The 12,479-nt window shown below is 41.8% G+C and overlaps 1 long non-coding RNA gene across 1 annotated transcript; it reads left to right on the forward strand.

Annotated features, from left to right (window-relative positions):
* Nucleotides 1-202: 202 nt before the first annotated feature.
* Nucleotides 203-9,421, forward strand: LOC125943776 (uncharacterized). Its single transcript, XR_007465887.1, has 3 exons — nucleotides 203-288; nucleotides 4,870-5,134; nucleotides 9,294-9,421. It is a non-coding gene; the product is annotated as an uncharacterized LOC125943776 (long non-coding RNA).
* Nucleotides 9,422-12,479: the final 3,058 nt, after the last annotated feature.

Here is a 12,479-nt window from a genome sequence, read left to right on the forward strand (position 1 = left end):
AAATGTATCAGTTGCAAAAAAATTGTACATGCCAGAGAAGCAAATGCAATCAACATAGACTGTATTTTATAAATACTTCAGTTGAACTGCTTAAGCAGAAAGTAGATATGCATGAAAATCAGATGATTGTGCTGATGCTTAGCAAGAACAAGGTAACATAACATAACTGATTGAATATTTTCTTTTACTGAAAGACTAGTTGCTGGTGTCCTGCTGGAGCTGAGAAGAGATCTGCTGCCTGCCATGAGGCCATGACTCTCAAGTTACCGCAATATTGTTGCCTTCAAAGTGAGTGGATTTGTTTCTCTCAGCATTTTACTACCAACCTGCATCATGGCGATCCACTTAGCTGTGTAGGTGATCACTGTTAGTGACACATAGGAGTGCTGGTGGACAAGCACCCTTTGAATGTTACAACACGCAGCTGTGGCAATATGTGAAGGTGTTAATATACGGAGTATCCCAACTATGATGCATAAATATTTTTTAAATAAAGATGCCACGTAGCTGGACAAAACCTAGTTATTACGTTTGCCATTGCTTGGAGATACTGAGAATATTCTTTGCATTCCGCCTAATTAGATCATTAGTCTTAATTAATCAACCTCTCAATTACTCTAATCAGATGAAAAGTGTAAATGAGGAAATTGTAGAACACCATGAACAACTCCCGATACAACATCCTGTTGTGCAAAAAGTGCTACAAGTGTTCTTCCGAGCGGGAAAGAAGCTCGCGAATACACATAAAATTGCCGCACGAATGGCCGCTCGAGGCTCTTTGCGTGTATTCGAGGCTTTTTTTCACGCTCGGAAAAACTTTCATGTAGCACGTATTTCATGTAGTTATAATATTTGAGAAGTTGATGAAATAATTTACACTTAATTATGCAATTAGGCAGAATGCAAAAAGTGAGTATCTCCAGGTGATGGCAAACGTTACCTTGGTTGTGTCCAGATACGTAGCATTTGCATATTTTCAAACCTTTGTGTGTAATAGTTGGGACGCCCCGTATAAGCCAGATTTGTTTCTCCAAGTTATTATATTGATGACATTCGAGTGTGGTCTAGCACGCAAAAATGCTAAAAAGGAAGAAATAATTTTAATTTGCTCTTGGTAGGTTGTTGAAGCAAATCAACCAAGTTGTTATACATGAAATGCGTCATTTGTAGGTGTGTTCTGCAACACTGCAGCCCTGCAGCTCTAAATAACTTTTGAGTAAAGTGCTACTACTATAATTTCTCGAAAGCATGCAGCAAGGTTCAGCATTCCAGGAGGCTGGCATCAAGAAAGATCTATTTATATGAATTTCATATGTGAAAATGAGGTGTTCTTGTTTGGAGGACTGTATAAACTTATGCTTTAATTCTAGTCTTGCATGAGGCAGACTTGGACGGGAAAATTGATTTCTTATGGGCGATGTGGTACAAATGCATGGGGTAATGCTTGTATGCATACACATTACATCCCTATTGCTTAGCCAAGTGGTGCCCCTGCGTGTTAAAATTTACAGGGCTCAGATTGAAGAATGCCAACTTTTGTAAAATCAACTACACCTTTTAGGTTATGAGAGTACAATTATTGCATACCGTCATAGTGTGGTATATGGGCTGAATGTTTTTCACTTTGTCTTTAAAACCCTGCACACTGCGGTATCATGAAAATTTCTTCTATATAAAACAAGCCATGCTGCTTGCCGATTTATGCAAATATAAGGCAACTTTTCTAGCAATGTTTCCGGCCTTGTAATGTACTTCACGTTATATTCTGTAAGACCATAAAGCAGATTGTTATTCTGTACATTTCCTGGAACTTTAAACGGCGGTGATCTAAACCACTTGGTAACAATGCTATGATCGCTACCGCGTGTGGAGCCGTGTTCAAACACACACGAGCAAACGCAGCTTTGCCTTGTTCAATTGTGTCGCGGGCACTTCTGAAGCGCTGCCTATTTAGTAAATAATCTTGGTGGCATGGAAGCGCCATCTGCTTCTATGCATTGCTTTGTTTTCTTTTGGCATCACGTCACATTATAATCGTAATATCATTTTTTTCTGAGTGTCATATTGCCCCCCTCATCATGCTGTAATTGTGCTTGCGTTATTTATGTGCAAATATTTATGTATAGATGACCACTGCTCCAAGTTCCATTTTATCGCAAAGTAAGCTACGAGTACCCAAGGAATTATGTATAGCAAAATACCAAAGTCAAACTGCCGAATACAACCAAGCAGACTCAGTGCACAGTCTCTCACCAGATTGCATTGGTCATGAAAAGGTGCACAGCATACCTCTTTATTACTTGCTGAACAAGCTGTGAGAAAACTGAATATTTATGTAGCTTCAATTAAGTGCTATCAGCCATTAATTACTTCTGCCCTCGGCAACTGTGGACTATTATCATGGCTTTTTTTTCTAACTCATTTTGCTTATTATAGAGGGATTACCTCCTGTGTTCATAGGAAATAAATCACGTGGGCAATCAAACGCCAAGAATGCATAAACTTGGAACATTGATTGTGCAGTTTGATGGTTGAGAATAAGTAGAAATACAGCATAAAAACTTTTACTTGAAACAACACTAGAGCATACAGTAACCATACTTGCCTGCTGTAGCCCCTGTGCCAAGCAAATTTCAATTCTGCTTCTTGCATCCTATCAGCGCTTGTAACATGTTTCACATTTCTATCAGCCAACTAACATGTCTTGTAACAGTAAAAATGTGCCAACTATATTTGTAACAACATGCTAGAATATGCAGGCAGTTCGCTTAGAAAACTAAAGCCTTAGAATCAATACAGTGATGCGACTTTCGCTTCGCATGTCACAGGTTGAGAAAAGTAAGGTGGGAGCTGTTTCCAATGTTCCGACTAGAAAGCAAAGCTAGTATAAAAGGTTGCACACCACTGAGCTCTTCTATAGGTGGCTGGATAGCGCATTGAGCGCCTTTGACTGAAGCCAACCTTGTCCCACAAGCTGGTACTTCACGACTTTGCTGTGGCATTTCACCTGCACGGGAGTGCGGCTATTTCTTCTGCTATAATGCTTGCCCTTTGTGCCGTAAGTTACCGAAGCAGTCCAGAGAAGTATTTCGAGAAGACGTCCAGAATTTTCCATCACAGTACTGACAGCATCGCCAACATGAGTGGCGCGTGCTGAAAACACTTGTGAATCAGAAAATGCTTTCTGTAAGAAAAACTTAACACATACGGGTTCAGAACGTCGTAAAAGCTCTCACCAGACATGTGGAGACATCGCCTAGATGTGGAAAACCATGAAGAAAAATTTTTATGGCAGCAATATTATGCGACGGCACACACTAGTAAGTGCAGCGTAATGCCCTACTTTTGGGACAAGCCGCTGCACGACACTGCATTTCCGCTGGCTTCATCTACGCCTGGCTCTGTGGGCAGCGAAGCGGCATCCAGCAAAACATAGGAGAGATCAGTGGTGCACATAGTATTTTATGTCCCCTTTCTCAACGCCAGCTGAACACACGGTAACTGTTTCCAAAGCAGAAAAACTAAGGGCAAGGGCTCTGTACACATTGCATCGTAAAGTGGCTGATGCTTGGGCAAAGCAAATACTGTGCATGGTAGATTTGTATGAGGCAAGCTAGGAGTCAAAAAGCCTGCTGGATACTACCAAATGACCAACATATTGTTGCATGTTGAAATTCTTTTTTTATTCCTCATCACTCATTTGTGTAGGGGAGACAGCTCTCACAACTGGAGAAGCCTGGGAAGCATGCAGTACTCCACAAAACCGGTTTCAACGTAAAATGTGTCTGCATCTCATAATTTCATGGCTGCATGAGTGAGCCCACTGGTAAACACATCAGAGTGTTCATGATGTCATGCATTATCCACTTTATCTGCACGTCATACCTATCTTGAGAAAGCTGATATTGCCTTTAGAGAAATTGTAGATGGAAGCTTGCATTTCAGAACGCACAACAAGCTTAACACATACAACACCAGAACAATTTGTTGAGAATTTCGGATCAGGAATCTTCGAAGCACGATTTGTTTAGTGGTGTTAAGGTTCTGCTTAAGGTTGTTGATTGTTACATTCATATAGTGTTCAAGCATTGCTGTAACAACATTCTTCGCTTAGAGTACATAGTAAGGGTGTACTCCACATGAGCTGGTGGAATCTTTCTCCATATTCAAAAACTGGTTTCTTCTTCAGTAGGGATTTTCAAGTTTGCAATCTTTATTAGCTGTTGCATGTAACCTATCCTAAACGTTTGAATAGTGAACACGTGGCCTTTTTGATTGATTTTGTGGATTGTACACCCTTGCTGCAAACAATTTGATTTGATAACTGCTTCCACCTTAATGAAAAATAATTGCTTGAAGCAGCCATAGCCACCAATAATACTAGCATGACACGATTATGAAAATTGTGATATTGAACTTTTGATTTATAATGTTTTTAAACATGGAGCTCTGCCTGTGGTGTAAATGGGTTCCTGATATCCATTCATGATGCAAGAATTTGAAGAATAAACTGAAGCAAGAATGTTTACTTACTCTTCAAGAGAAGCTCATGGCAATTTCCTCATGAAAAGTAAAATAACTAGAAATAAGTTTACTGAGCTGAGAAGAGTGCTACAAATGTCTCATTCGAATAGTGCCATATACAGAAGCTACAACAAACGTTTACTATTTTGGTTGCATTTGTGTATATGGCCTTGTCACGTGTTGCAAGCTGTATTCAGAATGGCCACAGCTCAGTCACGATTGTAGTATTGTCCAATGAAGTACAGCTGGCATCACCCGGAAAGTGTCGCAAAGTTACAAATACAACTTAAATGGGTTCTTTTAGGAAAAAAGACTTAGCTCAGAAAATTATCCTTTTTTATGCAGCCTGTCGAGACAAGGTTTCTTTACATGGCCATGGCGCTCAAGGAAGAAACTGAGACTGCAGACTGCCAACGTTCATTCCTGTTCCGGCAAAGACGGGCCAGCAGTAACCAGCAGGGTTTTACAAAGTGAACTCATCACAGCTTGAGCCACTCCATGCCACAAGCAGTTGCTCCTCGAGCCACCGTGCAAAGGTTCCTTGGGGCACAAGTCCAACTCAGCGCCACCACCTTTCTTCTGCAGTTTTTCTACCTACTTAGCTAAGCAGGTGGGTCAAAGATGGCAGAGGGAAAGGGAATCACAGCTTTAAGCATAGAACCTGCTCAAGCTTAATGCAGTTTGAGTGAACAGTGAACGAGAAATAGGTAGAGATAAATAGGACACCTCTTCTCCCTCAGAGAATTAGCAGTGAAAAAAAAACAGCTTATGAAGGCTTGAATATTGGTCGGAAAATTTGGCATAGGTAGGATAATGACTATGAATGTTTCTGGCAAAGGTAGTGGTAGTAGGCTGAATAATCAAGGAGTTTAGATATAGATTAGAAAACAGATTTCATTCCACTACCAGAATTTTAAATCATCCCAATAATTCTTCAATGCTTCTTGATGCCTGCTTCTTGCGGAGATCATTCTTATGCTGCATAATTCACCTGTTCAAGTTCCATGTTTCTCCCGTACAAGCAAATTTACATTCATCACAAGAAAACTTATAGATGATTTCCAGAAACTTGCTGATTAAATGAGAGAGCAGCATGCACCCCAGGCTTTCTTAGATATGCGTTCAAGAGCCTTAGATCTCGTGAACGTTAGACATACTCCTGCTGAGCAAGTTCTTGGTATCATCTACAAGGTGATTTCAGAATATGAGTTTGCTTAAGTTGAAGAAACAGTCAATCGAAGACATGTCAAGCGATATCGCTGTCGATGCATCTACATTCCAACTGAAATAAAAGTAAATATAGCACCAAACGCAAGAATTGTTGGGATGATGCCATTCTTGCAGTGGAATGAAATCCTTCTTCTAAACTAAATATGCAATCCATAATAATTCAGACTACTAAATACTTCCAAAGGGGTTGCGTCGTGAATTATGCATGTTGTATTCCGTATTTTCTTACTATAAGACCCAACGATGCTTAAACAGCAGAGAAAATATTAAGAGCTGAGTACTTAATATTTTATATTGCTCCATACATCAGTTTCCCTGCCAACCTCAGCAACCTGCGCTAATAATGTTTGGGAGAATGTGTGAAGCAACTCACCTGACGCATAGAGTAGTGCTGTTCACTTTGTTTGGGAATGAAGGTCTTACTGTACATGTATGTGATAGCCATACGTGTCATTACCTTTAAAAAAAGGAAGCAAAACTGCGAGTCGGCCTAAGTGGAACAGATTCATTTAAAAAAATGTTTTGTGCAAAACAAACAAGGACGAAGAAAAGAAGCAACACAAGCACGATCGCATTCTAACAACTGGTTTTATCTTCTAAGAACCATTTACTTAAGAACCCACAGATCTGTGCTATCCAGTCAACAGAACACATCAATAGCGTATATAACACTTCTGATAAAAATGCCATGGATAAGCGCGACCCGATCAACATAAAAACAGCAATACGGATAAAACAAGCACTTAAGATGAAAAGACAGGAGCGAATCTAGCAGTGAAACAGAAGGATGACATGCATTTTCCTTGAGTTTTGCAATCCAGTGCACTTCCACAATTTCTCTCGTGATTTGATTTCGATGCCTAAACAATATGCCAGTGCTTCTAAGTCAAGGTGAGCACGCATGTTCTTGACAAAGCATAGCCAAATGCTTACTAGGGCCACATTTCAGACTGGACAAGTATTCCCTTAGTCTCGTGTTCTTGCAGTCTGCACTACGTACACATGACCACATGTCATAGGAACCTGATACACAACTTTCTTCGCGCAATGAAGAAATTGGTTCTCGCGCGGATTTTTAATACTGCATTCTTTCTTTGCATCACCCTTACTTTCGAACTTACTTTTTACCCTAGAACACACACTACCTCTTGTTTTTAGCTGAAAGCACCACTTTTACTTCGTAACTCCCAGCCACCTTTTTAAGTCTGTGTGAAAGGCCATGCACATACGGAAGCACTGAAACCTTGGAAGCTAATTCTTTCTGCCTTTGATTTTTTTGTGCATAGTTCTTTATCCTGTTTACGTTTTTCATTAGTCTAGCACATGACGCCAGCATCACAGCGAGCAGGTACCCGGCCTCTCTCAACCGATCCACTTGCTCAAGAAAGGCAATGTTTACTGTGCGGTAACACGACTTCAACAATGCTGACCGGCAACATGAAATGACTATGCCATTCTTCACAAGCCTGGAATGGCTTGAGGCATAGTTCATTAGCGGTTTTCCAGCTCGGGGCATGAATGACCAACACACATGTTGTGGTAGAATTTCTAACTTGACATAAAGGAACTGTAGCTTGTTATCTACCGGTAGTTCCGAAGTAAAATTCAAGCCTTCAATAGTAGTAGAAGCCTTTGACTCTCTAGGAAAGGGCTTAAATTTTACTTTGCAAGTAGTGGTAGATAAGAAGCTACATTTTCTTGATAACAAGCTGCGGGAGGCTGTGGGTTCGATTCTCACCGCCGCCGGGCACCCACTGGTTCAAAAGGGTACAAGCGTACCCCGGCCTGGCGTTCGGCTTCCTTCAGGGGTGATACGCTTGGGAAAGGAGCCTGCGCCCTGAATTCCCGTCAAAACCAACGTGAGCACGGAACAACGTGAGCTTCGGCTGCGGGAGGCTGTGGGTTCGATTCTCACCGCCGCTGGGCACCCACTGGTTCAAAAGGGTACAAGCGTACCCCGGCCTGGCGTTCGGCTTCCTTCAGGGGTGATACGCTTGGGAAAGGAGCCTGCGCCCTGAATTCCCGTCGAAACGAGCGTGAGCACGGAAATCAAGGGGTGTTTGACCTCAACCCGAAGGTGCCCCCACCTCAATAGGTGCTTGGGGCGCCACATGGGAAATGACCGCCATGGGAGCGGCACAGACATCACTTTATTTACGTGCTCACGTTGGTTTCGACGGGAATTCAGGGCGCAGGCTCCTTTCCCAAGCGTATCACCCCTGAAGGAAACCGAACGCCAGGCCGGGGTACGCTTGTACCCTTTTGAACCAGTGGGTGCCCGGCGGCGGTGAGAATCGAACCCGTGCTCACGTTGGTTTCGACGGGAATTCAGGGCGCAGGCTCCTTTCCCAAGCGTATCACCCCTGAAGGAAGCCGAACGCCAGGCCGGGGTACGCTTGTACCCTTTTGAACCAGTGGGTGCCCGGCGGCGGTGAGAATCGAACCCACAGCCTCCCGCAGCCGAAGCGGGCGTTCTACCACTACTGCGGCAACAAGTATAATGTTGTTTGCTAGCACTCCTGCCAACCGATATAACTTGAAGGCATCTGTGATAAAAAAAACAGCTAATGATTTCCCAAGAGCTAAGGTCCAGTGCGACCAATAAATTTTAAGCTAATACCTGTGGATGGTACTGCTGAATGAATGCCCATCCAGTAGGACTGTCCATACCATTTTATTCCATGAATTTACATTGAAGATTTGAACAGAATTTGAACGTAGACTTGTCTGCAAAGTGACCCATTTCCTTATCCAAGTAATAGAGCTTCAGGAGGAAGACTGAAACTTCAAGTTGTCAGTAGTGGCATGAACATACAGTAAACAGCGCTTAACTTTTCTCTATCTTGCACCTTGTTATTATTTCCCGTCCCATTTTTTTCACAGGCTGTTCTTTACTATTTATGGTCATACCCAGTTTAATTTGGTGTCCTTACTTATTTAATAGTTGACCAATATCTTTTTTCTTTATCGGATCTTGATGAAATGATTATTGATAACGTACCTTCATTTGCCATTTCCACTGATCTTAACCAGACACATCATGTTACAAAATTTATTTTGCCTAATTCTTCATTGCTTTTTTTGCCAAATGTCCAAACAGTTTATTTTAATTCTTATGTTGATTTCTGGGAAGAATAGGTGTACTAGGTTTACAGATCGTTTTCTGTTTAGGTCATCCCTACTCATTGTAACAACTTACAGCAGTGCCCCTGCACACTCCATCACAATCACTGCGCAACACACCCTTCCTACCTTTATTTTAACACTGGTTTTTCTTGACCTACTATATGCACCAGATATGGGTAGGGGCGAGTGAGTTATGCACATCCAAAAACGCTGCCAAGGAAAACAGTTGCTGCCCTGATGACACGTATCTGTCGAAATGTTCGCTACAGCAACATCCCTTGTTCTGACAATGTTGAACCACGTTCATGGTTTTCTAATACTTCAGTTACCGCTTTGTTGTGTTCTGTGATTGTCGTTTGTTGCCACTTCGTTTAGGATGGAACTTCACCAATATTATTTGTTTCTCCTAACAGCAGCAAGTTTATCCTTGCAAGGCATGTGGGAACAGCTTTCACCAGGAAACAGTGCAAGACGAGTGGTCGAAGAAAATAAAATTGCTTCTGTGATCTAAAGTACTTGACGAATAAAATTTTGCACTTATTTGTATATATGTCGTGCAATTCATTCATATCACAAAAGGCAAAGTGTTTGATCTTTTGAGCTATTTCTATGTGTTGGCCAGACAGTTTTCAGCAGATCCATAGCGATTCAGACAGCAGATCCATAGATCCATAGACAGATCCATAGACAGCAGATCCATAGCGATCCAGACAGCAGATCCATAGCGATCTGCTGCTTCTGCGATGTACTGCATTCATGAAATTTACATTAAAGGATATGTACTATCGGGGACAAAAGTGCCCAGGACGTGCGAGTGTCGACCAAATTGCATCTCTGCAGTATCAGCCGCTATCATCTGTGTTGCAGACCACTTTCCGAATGCAAATGTTAGCGTGGCTGATCCCAGCAGAAATTGCACCAATAAAATTCGGTCGACATTCGCACATTTTAGGCACTTCTGTTCCCGATAGTACATTCTCTAAACAATCAATATGCTCTGTAAAACGTAATACAGGAAACACCTGTATTTTAACGATTGGACCGTATAGTACAGATTTAGCATACGGAGCCTTTTTATTTCTGAGTACGGAAACGCCTGTGTGTTAACGGTTGGGCCGTATAGTACAGATTCAGCATACAGAGTCTTTCGTTTTCTGGATACGGAAACACCTGTATTTTAACGGATGGACCGTATAGTACAAATTCAGCATACGGAGCCTTTCGTTTCCTGGATACGAAAACACCTGTATTTTAACGGTTGGACCGCATACTACAGATTCAACATACAGTGCCTTCCGTTTTCTGAATACGGAAAGCACCTGTACATTAACGGTCGAACCATAGGATTCAGGATACAGAGTCTTCCGTTTTCTGAATATGTAAGCACTCGCATTTTGTAATACGGTCTCTATTTTCACGGTTGTCCGTTCTACGGAAATGACCGTTCTTTACTTACGGAAAGTGTTCGGTCACAAATTACCAGCAGATTTGCCGTAAACCCAAAGCAATTTTTTTACAGTGTAGAAAAGCAAAACAGAAACTTGTAACAGAAACCGCACTTGCGGCGGTTTTAACACATTGTTCCGACGCAGTCATCGTGCCACAATTACCGGCCAATTTTCCTCGCCAGTTTTTCTTCCAAGATAATGAAGCATATAGTCTATTCTCAAATTGTAAAATTTCTAACATCAGCAAAATTTTCAATCCTAATTACCACGGTTTTCAGAAAGGCATATCCTGCGAGACTCAACCAGCTCCCTTCGTTAATGACATAAGCTCACATCTTGATCAAAATGTATCTAAAATGTCCTCTTTTTAGATTGCCAAAAGGAATTCAACAAGGTACCTCGTGAACGGCTCTTCCTTTGACTGTTATGCTTAAATCTTAACCCTTTTCTTCTCTAATGGGTACGCAACTTTCTGACTAGCCATCAGCAGTTCGTTTATGCTAACCAATGCTTGTCTAATCTATTACCTGTTATCTCCGGTATGCCGCAAGGCACTGTCGAGGGAACACTACTCATCTTAATATACATTAGCAAATAGCGGAGAGGTTGATCTTCGAAAAATCATTTATTCGCTGATGATTGCGTAATCTATCGTCCTATTACTAACGACGCTGATTCTTGTTCACTCCAGTCCGACCTTAACATCATTGAAACCTGGTGTAATAATTGGCTAATGTCTCTAAAGGGCAAGAAAACATCGCTACTTACTTTGCACTGGCACCAATCATTTATTTCAACTAAATGCGTTATCGCCGGTTCTGAAATATGTGCCGTAGCCTCGTATAAGTACATAGGTGTTAACTTATCCAGTAACCTCGGTTGGTCTTCACACATTTGCCGCAGTAGTAATTATGCCAACCTAGTTCTATGCTACCTGCTCCGCAATGTACGTCTGGTTCCCACTTCCGTAAAACTACTAGCATATTAAACACTCTTCTGACCCAAACTGGAATACCCATGCTCAGTGTGGGACCCATACCAATCTAACCGGGCAACAGCTTTGGAATCCATACAGAATCGCGTAGCAAGGTTTATTCACTCCGACTATGCTTACCGCACTAGCATCACAAAACTTCAGTCATCTCTAAACCTTCCAACCCTCGAGCACCGCCGCAACACAGCAAGCTTTATCACTCGCTGCTTCACCAGACCGACATCATACCTGCACATCGTACTTCATCTCGTCTTAGCCATTCCAAAGGCTGTTTATCCCCCTCCAGCTCGCACCGACGCTCATCTTAACTCTTTCTTCGTTCAAACAGCGAAAGACTGGAATCATCTACCTGCTGAAGCAGTGCACCACTCCAATCATTCATCGTTGAAGACATTAATTGAAAATATAACCTACTAGGCATGCGTACCCCTCATGTAAAAGCCTCAATTGGATATTTGGGGTGTCAATAAATTTATAATAAATAAATAAATAAATAAATATTAGTGGCTCTATGAAAATATGACGCAAAATTCGCTGCGTACAAGCACTCGCTACTGCAGACACAGAGATTGAAGGGCGTCTATAATACAGGATCTCGCCGCCAAAACAGACATCTGAGTAGAATAATTCATGACCATCGTCGTGACCATCCCTTTGCAATTAGTGGTCAGCGCAACAAAAGTTACTTGAATTGGAATATCTATGTCTCATAATCGGAACGAAATGCCCACAGAGAAAAAAAATTCAAGGACAGCGACGAAGATTTAACACTAGAATATCTACGGTGGTGACCAAAACCATTACCGTAACAAAGTTGTATTGATGGACAGGAAGATCATGCCTCTAGTGTTTCTGTAAATAGCTCCCGTAGGAAGCTCTCCATGCAGCCATACACAAGGATATTGCATGCATTTGCGGTGCTGATCGTCGCCTTGGTAGAGGGATGGGTAGAACCATGGAAAGAAGAAAAGAACGAGAGGTGGCAAGGGCATGCATTTTATTGAGCTTAATTCATGTGTCCAAAATAAGCTCGAATGTTACGTAACGGAATAAGCTATGGATTTTCTTACGAATGTGGCAGCTGCATGTGTCCTTTCCACGTCAGCTCACACAGTTGCCTGCTATCGAGCATTATTTTAACGCGACAGCATTAAAGG

The sequence above is a fragment of the Dermacentor silvarum genome, chromosome 3, assembly GCF_013339745.2.
Source record: "Dermacentor silvarum isolate Dsil-2018 chromosome 3, BIME_Dsil_1.4, whole genome shotgun sequence".
NCBI lineage: Eukaryota > Metazoa > Arthropoda > Arachnida > Ixodida > Ixodidae > Dermacentor > Dermacentor silvarum.